Source organism: Mya arenaria, chromosome 11 (assembly GCF_026914265.1).
Source record: "Mya arenaria isolate MELC-2E11 chromosome 11, ASM2691426v1".
In the NCBI taxonomy this organism is placed as follows: Eukaryota; Metazoa; Mollusca; class Bivalvia; order Myida; family Myidae; genus Mya; species Mya arenaria.
In genome coordinates, this window is record NC_069132.1 from 53,833,860 (window position 1) to 53,851,479 (window position 17,620).

General features: G+C 32.8%; 1 protein-coding gene and 1 long non-coding RNA gene across 2 annotated transcripts in view; one reads left to right on the forward strand and one right to left on the reverse strand.

Annotated features, from left to right (window-relative positions):
• Positions 1-17,620, forward strand: part of LOC128208619 (nuclear exosome regulator NRDE2-like) — a 62,043-nt gene that overhangs the window by 17,689 nt on the left and 26,734 nt on the right.
• LOC128207847 (uncharacterized) lies at positions 7,218-10,258 on the reverse strand. The gene is made up of 4 exons (XR_008256767.1): positions 10,156-10,258; positions 9,562-9,720; positions 9,186-9,318; positions 7,218-8,742 (listed from the first exon to the last, which is right to left on the reverse strand). It is a non-coding gene; the product is annotated as an uncharacterized LOC128207847 (long non-coding RNA).

Consider the following 17,620-nt stretch of genomic DNA (forward strand, 5'->3'; position numbering starts at 1 on the left):
GTATAGGTTAGTCGTGAGACGAAATGAAATTCCCGGGATCGTACCCAAAGAAAAAAGTGAATATGTTGGGTATATAGTCACGTACATTTTTGTTCTATGTATGGTTTTCTATTGCCGTATTTGTTTATCTTTAAAGTAACAGAATATACCTGTTTATGCATCAGATCTAATCCTCACAAAAGGAGATGGGTTTCGATATTAAACCAAAATTATTTGTTTTCTTATTATCTGGTACTATGATTTCGTGTATGTTTCTGCTTCAAGACTTAATATTAACACTTCGACTTGTATTCCTTAAATTAACTGCCTTTCGGCAATCCGGTTACCATCCAATTGCGTTCATACCCTTCAATCGATCCCGCAATTCATACCTTTAATAAAATCTAAAAAAATGAATGCAGGTTCGTGTTCGTAATACGAACGGACAATATAGCTATGAATAATTCGGTTTAGTGCAGTTCGATTTTCTACTGAATAGCTTCAATACAATCATATAGATTGGAATTGAGCATGGAGTTTTTGCATTCTGCTTTTATACTTACCGTTTTAATGCATGAATTGTTTCATAATGATTCATCTTGTACGCTCTAGTATATATTCATACGCCTAGTGCGTCTTATTAAATGCAATGAAAGGTGTGACATGTACCTGATCGTTTTCCCAGTTATTGTCAAGGAGAGTTAGAACATCCGCTCCTTTCACATGTAGATTGTCGAGCTCTGCCACAACCGTGTCATGTAGGCGTGCATCTCTTTCTGTTGATATATGAATAATTGTTTATCAGATTGACAAGAATTCCTTGCTACATAATAGGATGCAACATAACATTACTCTAATACAACGTGAGTTGAATCTGAATATACACTCGCAAAAACAATAATAGTGTACGGACGAGATAGCGGGACCGGACGCGTGTATCCTGTTATCAATAGTCATTATACCTTAATTTAACCGAATTATTTTTTCATTATTTGAAAAAAAATGTTAGATCGTTCAACACTATATGTATATCAGTCTTCAAATTCGATATTTGATTAAGCTATTACCTGCGTTAAACACCAGTTCAACAGACGACAGAGCATCTTTGAGCTGAAATATAGATAAATACGAAAATGTAAATTAGTGTTAATACTATATATTTTATAACAAATGTTTTGAATAATAATGATAATACTAAGTAATGTGACAAATTTACTAACGATATATATATATATATATATATATATATATATATATATATATATATATATATATATATATATATATATATATATATATATATATTATTAGTAAATTGGTTACATTATTTAGTAAAACCTATCATTATTATTCAATGCAGTTGTTACATATATATATGTGTATGTGCGTGTGTGTATGTGTGTGTGCGTGCGCGTGCGTGCGTGCGTGTGTTAATAATTAATAAATTATCATTAATTATCCTCCTCAAATAAATATTGGTTAACTCTTATGTAATGAACACAACTTTTGAAATATACGCTTCAGGGCGTTTTCACTATTAATAAACATCTTGACAAATAGAATGGATGAAATAGAGTTATACTTACGTTTACACGTCTATAGAAGAGCACGTATGCACATTCCTGTAATAAAATTAGCAATAAATTACCGATATTGAATTCAAAAAGGCCGTATCAATCTTAGTGACAATTTTTAGCTCATCGTAAAATTGCTTTTTTTCTGATTTTAATTTAGGTAATTAGGCAATGTGGTTACACCAAAATATATAGTGGCATACTTCTGCCACCAGATAACTATATAACTAACTTATTAATTAAGTGGTTAACTAGTTACGTAACTAGTTAACCACTTAAAAAACAGTTAGTTTTGTGGTTAACTTGTTACGTAACTAGTTATTTTTTTCAATAAATAAAAGATCATAACGGGAAATAAATGCATGTTAGTGCCTACAACTGCCATTCTTGTATTATTTTACCAGCTTAATGTTAAGTGGTTGGTTACCTGCAGTGTTAGAACTTTCTATGTACCTACTAGTATTATGGTCAAAGACCCTACAGATATGCTTATCCAAATTTAACAAATATTTTCTCTCTTCGTGTGAAATTGTTTAGAAAGCCGCCCCCTGATGAGTGTGTTTTCTCATCAAAATCAACGTAAAAAGCCGACGGGGGTTTTGTCCCCCATACTCCTGACAAAGTGGCGACCGCCTCTTGGAACCCCTATTTGCCGAAAATCGCACCCCAACATTTTCACATCCTGCGAACGGCCATGCATTACGTTAAGGATAGCATACATAAAAGGCCCGCTCATTAATCTTCAATTATAATGTGCAAAGAATAGCCAGGTGTGTCGGTAGTTGTAGACCAGGTGAGGCAATTATTGACCAGGTCGTTTGTTTGGATACAAAACTTCATGTATATAAATTTCCTCTTGTTTTTGTGAATTAATTTTAGAATACTATTGCATATGGAATCACACCCATCAACTGAAGATGGTGGTTAATTTCCCCGAAGACTTCGTCTAATGTCTGCGATGACTAAAGTGTAACTGTGTATCGAAGCAATGGAGCAAAACAATGCTATTTATAGATAAGTGATAATAGGTTAACTAGTTACGTAACACTTAACATTAAGCTGGTAAAATAATACAATAATGGCAGTTGTAGGCACTAACATGCATTTTTTCCCCGTTATGATCTTTTATTTATTGAAAAAACAAATAAGAAAAAAAAAACACCCAGCAAGATCATTTAAAAAAAAAGATTTTTGCATATGAATACATATGTTAAAAATATGCGTTCATATTATAAAAAAAATCGAAAAATTTGAATGGTGTCCGCAACTGCAATAATGAAAAGAAGTCATGTTAAGTCATCTTATTAAAGATCATTCTTGACACTGCAACTAATGTTAATTTATTATTTGAAAAAAGGAACAATATGGGTAAAGAAATCATATAAAATCACCTTCACTGTTCTGTTGTTGATATAGCTCGGACTCTTAACGGCTACTTGGTGGTCATCAAACAAGACAGGCACACCGTCCCTGATAGACACTGTCCAGTCTGGAAATAACATTCGTGTTTTGCTGGTTGATGGTATACAATTATACTTCATGTGCATCGACTTCCTATATTTATAAACACAATTTATAATATGTTAAACAAACTTATTAAAAAAAATCCCTGTTTAACGAATTTATCAAAACAAGAATTATGAGCAGCACTTGCTTATCTATAGAAATTTGTTAAGGCGTCATATAGAAAGAATCTAATGCAAAATTCAATTTTATAATCTAAAATCATACTCTCTTTATTGTAATTGATCAGGCCTCCAACCGCCCAAAATGTCAATTTTGAAGCGTTGACAACAAACTAGTTAAATTATTGTTCAAAAAAGGTATTGTTTGCATTTCTTTAGCAATAATAAATTAAAAATAGAGCATGAATATGTTTGACTATTTGTTTACCTTTTAAAGCTGCACTCTCACAGATTTAACGTTTTGACAACTTTTTTTATATTTTTTGTCTTTGAGCAAGCCAATTATGGCGAAAATCCACGGAAACCAGTGATACAAGACTGGTGAACAAAATTTAAATCGCAGGTTTTTATATTTAAGCTCAAAATTGATGTTTTATGCATTTTTCTTAAACCGTTAGTAACGGGTTAAGCTATAAAACATTATTTATTGAACGGAAATATGAAATTCTACGATCTGATTTTTTGTCAACAATCTTATATCAGTACATAGTTTGCAGATAATTATGCAAACAATTGCTTTTTCCAAGACAAAAAAAGTTGTATAAATAGCATATCTGTGAGAGTGTAGATTTAAAGGAAAAACGGAATTTTTATGTATTATTTTCACAAATTTTGTACGAGTATCTCATTACTTTTCCAAATAATACCTTCCGCGCCCAGGGGTCAGTAACAATGACTGTATAAAACAATTCAAGAAATAAAGTTAATCAAGTGTTCGTTCCACAGCATTAAAATAACAACTATATGAACAACACCAGGTATGGACTGAACTAAGCACAAATGACTCAATTTAAAGCTTGTTATGACAATGACCTTGGATGAAGGGCCAGAAATGTTTTGTGCGACACATCCACATACTTTTGTGATAACTTTGGCGGTTTATTCTTAAATCCAAACGTGAATGACGAACTATGTCTATGGAGCGTATACAAAATGTTCAGTATGGCTTAAAACATAAATAAGTTCAAAGGATTGCTGTAACCTTGACCTGGGCCATGGGTCTTGTGCACGACATGTCTTTATACAATGGTGATAATTTCTTTCATATATTTTTAATATCCAATTATCAATGATTACGATTTGGACAGATGTAGTCTATGAACATCAATGCAGCGAAAAATTGTTATATTATTGCTGTGACAATGACGTTTGAAGGTAGGGAAACGGGTATTGAGTGCGACACGTCCTCCTACATTGGTGTTCCTTATGTCAAATGAACTTTATTTGAAATCAGGAATGCCAAATATATGGACCGGACACGAAATAAGGACAGGATTGGATGGACGGACGGACCTCAAGGCGAGCGTGACCCCTATATATCCATTGAATCACCTTATTACGCGAGTGTATAATAAACTGTAAAAAAAACTTTTAATATACCGCAATTTCTGATTTCACCTTTGACGGCAATGAGCAATGGTACACATTTTGTTTTGACAAAAAAGGTGTGAAGTTTTCAGATGAGCCATATTATGAAGTACTACGACTTTTCATAAACATGATACAGAATAAATTCACAGATTAACACAAAGAAAACTCGAAACGAACAATGAAATAAACAATTGAACAATGTTTGTGTATGTTTCTGCGGTTTGCCCTAAACATGGAAATATTGTTAAATGATTACGACAGTTTAAATAAACTATATTTGAAGTATCGGGTCCAATTCTCTTTTTTTTCGAAATGCAATGAAAGATACACAATTCTGAACATCAAAGCAGAAACAAAACTGAAATAAAAATAAATAAATAAAATACATTTATGAACGATTCAATTCACAAATGGAAGATGGAACATAAAGCAAGTAATACATGAACCGTGTGTACTAATGTCTGTAATAAACACGTTGCAAGACAAGCGTGAACTAGAATTGTGTCCACGATATGGATTTCCCCAAATTGCCCCTATGTCAATTCTCTAAACGAGAGCAAACTGATATTATATTATAAAGAGATGAGCATAACCATCATTAAATAATGACAAATGCTGACTTAACACCATTGCCCGTATCAAAACTAATCTAAGTGAACATTTACAACAATGAACAACTGCTTTTTTCAGTTGAGTTTAAAGACCACTAATAACGCTTTTATCTCAAAAGTATGAAATGACCAAACAAAGGATGAAATCAATGAAAACATATAAACTGATATTTTTGACAGTATAGGATTTCATAATATTTGTTGTGACAAAATCACTTAATTAGAAACGTTGACTCAGATGTTTTATGAAAATGATCCCTGGAGTGAAGTCCTCATCCTAACAACTTCCCCCCAACGATTTAATGGCTCTCGGAACAAAAGTTGTGCAGTTATGTGCCATACAGAATAGAAAGTACGAATTATGCAGAAAAGGGCCACATTATTTAACAAAAGATGACCAGCTGCATAACCACCAGATGCACAACTTTAACGACTTTCCACAAATGTTTGATGACTAAATGTGAACGTGTTTTCCCGTACTGGTTGAGAAGCAGTTTCCGACGGAAAGCAGTTTCCGACAAATCGCTTTTTCGCGTACTTTCTTTTGATCTTCATAAAGAAGGTATTGCAATTTAATTATATGGTTACTAGGCAATCAAAAGTTGAAGTTTTTACCGAGACACGTAAATAACTTTTATTGTTATTTAATGTTTAATGTTTATTTTTCAATTTGTACACAAACTTGCACGTGGGGGATCGTCACGCGCAGCGCATTGCGCATGCGTGTGAACCTAATTTCCATATCTATGAATAGCTACAAGGTTGTCCTTAATTGACTTATACAAACGATGATCATTGTGTACATATTTGCGAACACTGTTGTCATGCTAGTTTCACACCCACATTCAATAAAATGATTACAAACACAAGTTCCTATTAGAAATGAAACAAAATATCATTGATATTTAGTGTCTGCCTGATTTCCAGAATGATGATTGACTGGCGTAAGTTTTTAGGTTTAATTTTTGGTAAATGCTGAAAAATTAAATAATAGTTCTCGTACTGTAGTCTTTTATTTAGTATATTAAATAAATGGATAAAAAAACACACAATAGGCACCTAAAATCTGCCGCGTATTTGATTTGTCGGAAACTGCTTCTCGTCAACAGCTAATCAGAACAGTGTAAGTACCCTCTTGGCGCCCCCATTAGATACACTATATGTGACGTCACACATGTGAAAAATATATCGACAATAGCAGCTTGAGCTGTAGTTATCTAAAATGTAAACAATTTTAGTAGGAATTTTAACACGTATGAATAAATCAATAAACACTTGTAAAAACTGTCGGAAACTGCTTCTCAACCAGTAATGATTGACAAAGGTTGCGAACGGAATAACACACCCAAGCAAGGACGGTCAAGAGGAAATATGTTGGGGGGGGGGGGGGGGGCATAAAACACACGGTTCAAATATTTTGCTATATGTACTGTAAGGGGGCATTAACGGTTGCTAACATTACATACAATGACCACTTTCCAAGTCAGTTCCTGAATGACACTGAAGTGAATGATGGAAATAATGAAATAATGGAAATCATTTAAACTAGGCCAAAAATCTCATTTGTATGTTTCTGTTATATCCAAGTTATCAAACATAGACAATAATTTACTATGTACGTATTGTTTGAAATATTTAGAATGTTATTGAGTAATAGCTAACGTTTTACTATATAAGAACTCATTCTTGCTCGATAATGTTCCAATCGAATATGGATATAACTCGAACATTTAAAACCTATATGTATGCGGCTTGCTATATGTGTCAATGCCTGTAAAAAGGGATACAAAGGTGCAAAAATGACATTTGCTCTTTTTGTTAGTTATTTATAGAGTACATCATAAGAAACAATTTGGCGAAAATTTGAGGTAAAAATCTTAATTACTTTTGTTGTTATGACGATTTAGAGAAGCACAGGAGTCGATCAATTTATCGATAAAAGTGTCAAATAGTGGCATAATTTTTTAGATAAAGAAATGAAACAACACATGTTTTTTTTATGTCTTTATATAATTTGTAGTTATATATCTTACACAAAATAACATATTATTGAACTGGTGACAAAATTCTTGTAAAATTATGATTGAAGTTTTAAATGGCAATCAAAATGTTACCATGACAACCACAATACGATGCAATTCAATATTAAACGTAAAAGGGATCACACACGCCGCTCTTAAAAAGTACTCAAATAACCTAAGCATTGGCAGACACTTTACAAATATATTTAAAAAAAAAATTATTCAAAATGTTTAAGACTTTTGTTGCTATGGTGATTTAAATCCAAGGTGGGTCATTGTACAAAATCTATTCTATTATCGAAATATGAAGAAAATGTACATCCATAAATAGGTATTTTCATGTATCTATGCTTTTTGTAGCTATGCTTATTATACACATTACAATTTCACTAATGGACAATCCTGTAATAAAAAACAATAAATGTAACAAATATACACAGAAACATTGCCATGGCAACAAAAATACAAAGTAGTGTATTTATTGTCTCTGTACATGTGTTTGAATCATTATTTCTTAAAATATTATAAGTTTACATAATGCAATATTGTATTTATATATATAAAACATATTACTACACTAAGAAACAAGTTGTAGCCATGGCAACCACAAGTATCAATTTTCAATACATTACATGTACAAATCAATTCTAGAAGAAAACTTAATGACACTAAAAATTGATGATATTAGCATAAAAAAACATCACTGCATCATTTGTTAATTGTCAATGTTACTGTAATTTGATAAAAAAAAGGATAAAAGGGTTCTAGCAAGAGTTATGGAAGGTTTTTGCACCCTGTTCTTTTTTGGAAGCACCCGTCATGAAGAGTAAGATTGGCAACCTCCTGCCTTCATAGAATTAAAAGCTTAAGACAGTCAAATATTGATTTTGTTTTGATAACAACTTTATATTCACAAGATTATAAATACACACAGGCTTTAAATATTTGGCACTTGAAACCTAATAGTACTTCAATTAAACATTATACAATATTCCTAACATTTTCTGTAACATTCAAAATGTTAAAATTCTTCACAGATAAATGAAGTGTGTCCTATTAAAACATGGAAACCTGTCTCTTTTCTGTAGCTCCCTGTCTTTCTTTAACCTGGCTAAACCCCTAAGAGGTTTGTTTATATAGTTACAGTAAATATCAGCTTCTAATTCCTGCAGATTTCTTGTACTGAGAAATAATGTTATTACTTATTTCAGAATGACAAACACTAGTCCAAACAAACAGCTCTAAAAGTTAATTAACAGGTTGTACAGTTTGTTCAATGCTTTGGTTGAGACTGTCTAGGGCACACACATTGTCTTTTTCAATGTCTAATCTGCTATATTCTCTGATCTTGTCATGTTAATACCACTGCCATTCAAGATCCATCCCCTTGATGAAGAATTCGGAAAGGAGTTCAGGGTACACAACTGCTCTGGTTTTCATCAGGTAAACTAAACCATCACCTATGCAGCAAACCTGCACCTCACAAAGCCAGGCCTGTTTGCTGAAAGTATGGATTGATAGAAATTATGTCTAGATCAGTCATATTTTGACATCACAAAAACACACAAAAAACAAGCTTATATAAAGATCAAGATATCATGCCAGTGTTTTGACAATGTCAGGAGTTACTTGGCTAGTTTAAACAGCTTTTATTTTTGTTTAACATTGTTGAAAATTTGAAATGTAATATAGAAAAAACATACTTATGAAAGTTAACATATACATTCTTCCTCTGGCAACAGGTATGCAAAGATGTATTTTATCAATTTCAACAGTTATTGAGTTATGGTCAAGGTTATTTTGTTTACATGTAACTGACACCAATTAAAAGGCTAACGCTGAGGCGAATACTCTTAAAAATCTAGGGCTCAATTCTGTTAGGTAAGTATTTTCAAAATTAAGGTACTCTACTTTAGGGTTTAATGTGAACATTTTATTAACTACCTGCTAAGACCAAAGTGCCAATTTCTGCTTTTTATCTCCAAGCCATGGTACTTGAAGAAGTGATCATCATGCTCACAACAGTGTCTGCTCCCTTTCAATTCAGTCTCATCGAAGAAATAAACTGCTTGTTGTCCTGCAACATTTGATACACATCTTTATTTTATACATGCTATTTTGTTTATCTAAAATATTGCATGATTTCATAATAAAATATGGAAACCAGTTAATTATTCGGTATTACACAATATGTCTTCTGATTACGTATAACAAGGTTGTCATGTGTGCAACCAAAAATCTTCTCCTTGCTTGGAAAAAGCTGTCAATTAACAACCGTTTATTAATTTGTGAACTTTAGTTATAAATAACTAAAATGTACCCGAGTGCTCTGCACATACTCCAAACTACGATGACACCGCATTTCCATCAAGTTTTGAACAATATTGGACGAATCGGTTGGGTATGATTGGGGAAGAAGACTGGCAGGCAATGTCCCAACTGTAATGGAGGGGGCCGGGCAGGTAACATGGATACTGTCCTGAAATAAGATAGCAATATGATGTTATGTAGTGCACTGTGATCTCTTGTCAATTCATTATTGTTGTTATCAAAACTCATAAACAGATTTCAATAATCTACAATGTTATCATGGACAGGTTGAGTTTTTCTAGTAAATGAAGGTCATTCATAAGTTACACAAATCCTTATTAAAATGTCATCAGTGTCGTTGACATGTACATCGGGAACACTTTAGTCCCATGACTACCAAAACATATGATGAGAAATTTATATAATTATACAACTTCATTCATTATTATGGACAATGTGGTATGGAAATTAAATAAAACCGCCAGTTCAAGCCATTTGTTTACTTCCGGGTTTATGACAATTGACGAATATTTTCGCCTTTTTCTACATCATTTTAACATAATAAAATTTAATATTAAATTTATACAACTGCAATGATATTTACCTGTCAAAACTCGACAGAAGCATCCTCGAAAAGCAGCAAATGAAGACAAAAAACGTAAATGTTTGAAAATTTCTTGTTTGTCAATTACCAACCGGAAATTACGTATATATGCATAAGGGAGATAACCTTGTTGTTATTATACTCGTCGCTATCGGTAACATCGTTGTCGGAGAATATGTATATTTTATGGATGCAATTTAAACAATTGTTGTACGTTAAAATTTAGAAATCTAACAAAGAAATGGTGACTTATACCAATTAAAGTCAGTGAAATAAATCAACAAAACTTTAAACACGTTTTTCTCGAAATTGAAATTGCCGACTTTGTACCCCTTTCTACAGGCGTCGTCACATATACAGGAGTGATTTATATTTCGTTATATGTATTCATATATATAGCTTTATATACCATGTGTATCAAGTTTCTTGCAAATATCAGTTTTATGTTTTTTAAACGACGACAAAGCAAACGATGCCAATCGAATCAAATTACAAAAAGTGGTATATTGACCATAGCGTATCGCTTCTTGCGACTTAGTTATTAACTGTTGAAAATGTAGGCTGACCAAGTTAACTACCAAAATACCACACTCTACCATTTCGTGCATTATAAGGTAGGCTTATGAAACGCAATGGATTTGTAGATTAACAATCGATTCACGTTAGGCCACAACAAATTGATTATTTGTTCTACGGATTTTGCCAAAAAAAGGAGCGAGCAAAAAAAATAATGAATATACTTTTTTAAATTGAAGGCAATTCAGAGACGAGCGCAAAGCGAAAAATAAGAAATAAAATAAAAAGTATATTTCTTACCAAATTTATCATACAATTATGTCAAGAAATGCTTTTTGATTGCAATCAGTTTTAAATGAAAAGGTTTTGATTGTATCACACTGTCTCAATACTTAACAAAGGGCAATAAGATCCAGTGCTTTACTATAAACTTCAATTTAAACGTGGATTTATTGTAATGACAACATTCCTCATAGTAACATGCAATTATTCGAAGACCAAATAGAAAACTATTGTATTCATTCCGTATCACAAAAACATTTTAGACTAGTAAGAGTAATACATCAATTGAGCATTTCAAAATGTGGCACCGGTCATTATATTAGATCAGGTGGTGGAATAAATTTTAATTTTATTAAGAATTAAGCATATACAGCTTATCATCATTTACATGTTAATAGATCACAAATGTACACATACACAAAGAATGGCATACAATACCATTACCAAAACATGCATTTCATCTCACATAATTACACGAGGGAAGGAAATGATACAATATTCTATTGCACAATATTAATAATAGTATCTCTTAATTTAGAGGCTTTAATAATATATACAGCTATTTTATGCAGGAGCTGTTTACTCTTTACATTTAGTAGTTTAACAAATTTGAACATGCTAGGCCTGTTTCTATAATACGGAGGGATATAGTCTCTCCTTAAGTCACTATATACATCACATACAATCATAAAATGATATTCATCTTCAATATCGTTCCTGTCATTATATTAGATCAGGTGGTGGAATAAAGATGCTTCTATTTCAAGACCTCGCCTTTACCACGAACCCATGGTTCATAGGTCCGTGCCGTGAAAAAGAATATCATGATGGCCTCCGTGAAAGAAACAGGCCACTTTAATAGCAGCCCACTTTACTACAAAGCGATGAAAGAAAACAAGTGGATAAGAACAAAGAATTGAGATAAATAAAACAGTCATTTTACTTATAAAGCTGATATTACTTATGTTTTTACTGTTCATGTATGTGTAATGCACTAGTCAATTGTAACCACGGCCCACAAAGTCCGGGGAATTGCTGGGACTTTGACTTTTGGTCCAGTCAACCCCTGGTTTATATAAATCCAGCGCATAACCCAGTAAAACACGGCCCATTTCCCCGGCTATCCTCGATATACCCCCAGACCTTGGGGGAGTGTGTGTGTGTGTGTGGGGGGGGGGGGGGGTACAATTGACTGGTGCATAAATACAGACTGTTTCTACAACATTTACAAGTCCTACTATTTTTATCTGTTTATAACAATTATAAGTATATGGAAACTGATAAATACATTTTTGAATTTATACAAATAACACATGAAAACATGTTCAATTGTTATATGTCGTTAGTCCGTGTATTTTAATACAAGTCAAGTTTTGCCCTCAAAATCCGATTTAGTTATTATATAACAAAACAATTAAATACTTGAAACACAAATAAATAATTATTGCCTTCTGAAGACTAAAATCCACTGACTATGACACTGACTTTCATTTAAAACGTCTATTTTACAAACATGAAACGAAAACTGAAAGAAACCTGAAAATTAATACAACGGTGCGTCCTGCCAAATATTCCCTGCAAAAAAGACTGGCAAAATATATCGGCTGTTTAGCGGTTAACCGGATCTGATTTTGTCCTGACTCGAGGAATTTTGCTGGTGAAGAATGTAAAGCATGAAAATACCTTCCTAAATTCGACATCGCATGTTTAATTTCTAGGTAAAAGAACTTCAGAAAATAGAGGAAATTCAGAACTAAGCAAAAAAATGCGCTGCAAAATAGTATGTGCGGGCGCAAAAAAAGTTTTTTTTATTATTTATTCGTTTTTCGAATTTTAGGTGCGGCAGATCTGACGAACAAATGCTCAATTTGTTGTGACATTATGTATAACACATATAAATTCAAAAGATTTGCACTCGCTGGGTGGAGAATGAAGCTAAACAAGTATAGCAATCACGCTGAAAACTAATTTTACCAGAACGGCCGTCAGCGTGTACACGGATTGGATTCTTCCCAGTATCAATGCTCTGAAAAGGAAAGTTTTTGCTATTAAAGGGGCTGTCTCACAGATGATAAATTAGCGGAAAAAAAAGAAAACTTACTAACTGAAGTACCACATAGTTAACAATTTATCTAAGTTCAGCAGTTATTTCGTATTTTCCATTAAAAAAGTTTAGTGGGTATGTCTACCAGGTAAAATTCACTTCTTATGCGTGATTGGCTAGTCGGTTTTATCAAGTCATATTAGCGTGGTAGGTGTATAGATTAATTATGTCATCCGATTGGAGTGAGCCTTAATAGCTCAGACAGGAAGACGCTAATTTGGCGACGTGGGTTCGAACCCGGTCTCCGACACAATATTTATTTTACATTTTGGTACGTTTTTACAATTATGATATCAAAGCGGAACACATTATATCAGATTATTGTCCTGAGATTCGTTACAGAAAAAAAACTCGTATATCATCTGATTCCTAATGTGCTTATATCCAGATGCTCTACTAGTCACTGGCTTTCACCCAGTATATCATACTGCTGGGGGAAAACTCGTTAAAGGCTGTGACACACGTTCAAAGTTGACCATACTCACCCCGCATTTTGGCTCCTGGGGCCCTTTTCGCCCCGTACTGCTGGACTCGTATATCATCTGATTCCTAATGTGCTTATATCCAGATGCTCTACTAGTCACTGGCTTTCACCCAGTATACCATACTGCTGGGGGAAAACTCGTTAAAGGCTGTGACACACGTTCAAAGTTGACCATACTCACCCCGCATTTTGGCTCCTGGGGCCCTTTTCGCCCCGTACTGCTGGACTCGTATATCATCTTCAGTTGAATTTTGTATTAACAAGCCGTTTTTAAAATCAATGAATTTTATACAAATTTTCAATATCTTAAGTAACTTATAGGGAGTTTAAGGAAAACGGTTATTATAGCCTTTCTTTTAATTTAACGAGTACTGAAATGTGGAACAAATGCAAATTGGTACATCGTGTGTTGAGATTCTAGAAGGTAAAATATGTGCGTCTTTTTGTACAAGGTTAGCTGTGACATATTATATACCTGAAAAGTACTCAAAAGTACTAATACAAAAACAAATAGAGTATAAACGAGAATGGTTGGTGCATTTAAAGAAGAATCATAAGAATCTTTCTAGAGATTCAAATACAGCTACATAACAAAATGGCCATCTTATTATCAAGTGATGATATGTGAAATTGTATGCAATAACCATCTATAACAAGCACTGCAGTCCGTGGTTGACTTCCATTCACAACATGTTTTTTCTGTAATCATTTCAACATGAAGTACTCATATATGTTGTCGTCTTTTCAACAAAGTGAAAAAGTGATATAGTCATCAACTATGAAGTCCTTTTTCAGGCTAACTTTATCTATTATTATGTTACTTGATTTCTGTATTTTCATTTTAACGTTTACGTGTTAAAATATTTGTCACTATCTGCTTTAATCATTACAATTCACGACTTAGAGCTTAGATATCACTGCCAAAAGCCGATATATTATATATAATGTTCACCCAAGTATAATAATAATTAGAAAAAAAACTTTTGAAAGAAAATAAGCCTAGAACGTTTTCATAATTATTAAATTGATCTTGAAATGCATAACGAATTTGTACGATATGCAATTTCATTTAATAACAAGGGAAGTAATAACAAAATAAATATTGTTTTTATTTATTTATATAAAACTGGCATTCTTTCCAAAAGAGGATAGATTAGTTTACATGTAATATATTTTAAAAAATTATTTCCATTATTGTTTTAATTACATGATTCTGAGTATATGTTTCCGCATAGTAGTGTATTTACACTGCTGTACTGCCAGACTGCTAGACTGCTAGCTTCACATCCATTTCTTAATGTACATCAATAAATAAGAAACGATATTCTCATCTCAAAATATTTCACAAACCTAAGCAATTCCAAATATTTAGTTCGCCAACCAGAATTTTATTTTAATTCAAACGGTAATATTGAAAAATTGTATGAAGGAAAGCCACCACTATTTGATATTCATGTTATGTTGTGTGTTTTTTTCCGAATCTTCAGTTTGAAGATAAAATTTTTTTTTATTTAATTTCAAAGTTCCCATGTCTTCCTACTGAGCATATGATCATGATTTCAATCTAGATCAGTGTTGTATACCACGTGATGAATTACGTCATATATGCTACGTCGGAAGGCAACATTTTTCTTAAAATGAAGACTTATATAAAAGATAACTTTTCTTTAACAACACCATTTAACTGCCTTTGTTTTATGGCCGGAGTTTGACAAGGTGATAAGTTTCATCAAACACCTCGACAAACCTGTTTCCAAAATACTGTTTTGACAGTGCTCCGTCAGACGGCCGTATTTTGAAAAGGTTTGTCGAAGTGTTTTAAGAAACTAAACTCTCAATCAAACTCTGGTAAAAGACCAAACGCGGTTTGTTTCTTATCACATTATTTGATTTGGACAATCTGTGCTATGCTTGGTAATCATGTGGTAGTTTATACGATAAAAACCGTGAGGATTATCGCATGAAGTGCTTAAAATGTGTAAGTGCTCCGGGTTACTGTCAGTGCGTCGCCACAGTTATTTCGTGTGTCAGAAATCAATATATACTTATACATACAATTTCAGAGAAATAGAAGAACATAACTGCATCTAACAGTATATTTCCGCGAACTTCCCGGATTGTGTTTTATCTAAATATCTAGGCGCTCAACCCCCCAAACAATGTTTGAAATCAACTTATGATAGACATAATTATCAAAAAGCACTGTTTAAGTATACAATCAACCGAGCATTATTCGAGGAGTACATATTCATGGAAGTCTTCACATGACCAAAGTGGAGCTATAAAGTTGGATTTTTATGTCTTTATGAATATGCAAATGTCTCACAAAAGTGCACAGTTCAAGACTGAAATTTGACGAAAGCTTCATTTCCCCTTGTTCGTTTATGCAATCACGCGGTACATTGTTTTGATACCATATGTAAAATGGCAGCGCCCAGTGAGATGGTTTGTATTTTTGTTTATTTTCTCTTCATAATTAAACAATTAAATTTCCTAACATCGACCCTGTTCCAGCGCCAAATTGTCTCTGTATTTTGGTACCTTCAATTTGTCAGACAGTTCTGTAGTTTACTTGGAATGCGTGTCACAAATTTTCAATCGAGGCTAAATGTGCTGCGGAAAACTTTAAACCAAGCATAAACTGTCCATTTTTCTAAATTTCGACCTGAATAAACGCTACACATATCGATATGTTCTAAGTAATGTTTTAATACTAACGTACGCATGTTGCATAAATAATGCTACAACCATTTTTCGAACCAAGCATTTACGAAATATTATTCGACCCAAGCACTACATAATTGTATACGCTTAGTGTTTTTAGGCTGATAAACAAGCCGTACAACAGCTGCAAACGCACACTATTCCTGTAAAATAGTACTATAGAGGTTGTATATGTCTTCTTATAATGTATTATACCATTTAATTTCAAGAATAATTTTATATAACAGTCCGAGCATCGTTATTTTGATGGTAAAAAATCTTATTTAAAATCAATATAACCCGATTTCTTCTCTCAAAGTAATTTGAAAATCATGAATTATTAAGACACTCATCGAAAATATGGATTTGAAGTTCTCTAAATATATATATATATCAGGAAATGTTTCTGCAATGACTGTGTTGGCGGTATTTTATTTTCGTCTTTACCTTAACTCGCATAATAGATTGGCCATTTCTTTGTATACGTCACAACAATTAATTTTCTAAGTACTATCGTTTATTTTAACTCATAACTTAACTCAAGTATTTGCAATTAACAGGTATCATGCATTTGATTCATCAGCACGGAAAGGTTGCCAGGTTGGAAAAAATATGCGACTGTCTAAACTGATAGGAGGGCAATCTTGGTGTGCGTTGGGAGAAAGCCTGTAAAAATGACTCGAAAATGCTTGCCACAAAACGGAAGGAATAAATAACGATTTACCGTAGTATTAATTCAATGTGAAGCGTACTGAACATCATTGTACATTGTATCTCTACTGAGTACATAATTTCGCATATTATAACGTTTAAAATAACCAAGAGCATATATGTTGCTATGCATTTTTGCTCTTACCTTTAAAATATTGTATTTTATAGCATCAAAACTACATCACTTAACAATTAGCTTATAAATTATTTATACTTTAAACTAACGTAACAGTATGAGTGTTTGTATTGGGTGTGTATACACTTTGTATAAAACATTGTTAAACATGAACATGCAATATTCATTTAATTAATATTGTATAATTATTCTTTGACTTCTGCAAATATGTACAGCCATGGACATATTACATCAAAAATCGAGAACTGTATTATCAACACATTTTTATTGCAAATTGCATAAACTGAATATTATCACATATTAATATAAAAATCACTTGGATTAAAACCCGATCATCGCAAGCCGATGATAACACTAGTCTGTTTACAAATTAAAAAAAAGAATCACATGTGCTAATGTACGCTCTACGACATATAATACTAAAGGTGAATATTTTGAACGACGACGATAAGGACTCCAGTGCTATCACAATTTCTCCACTAGTACTTAAAAACATAAGCGATAATCACAGATGTACTTACAAGATTAG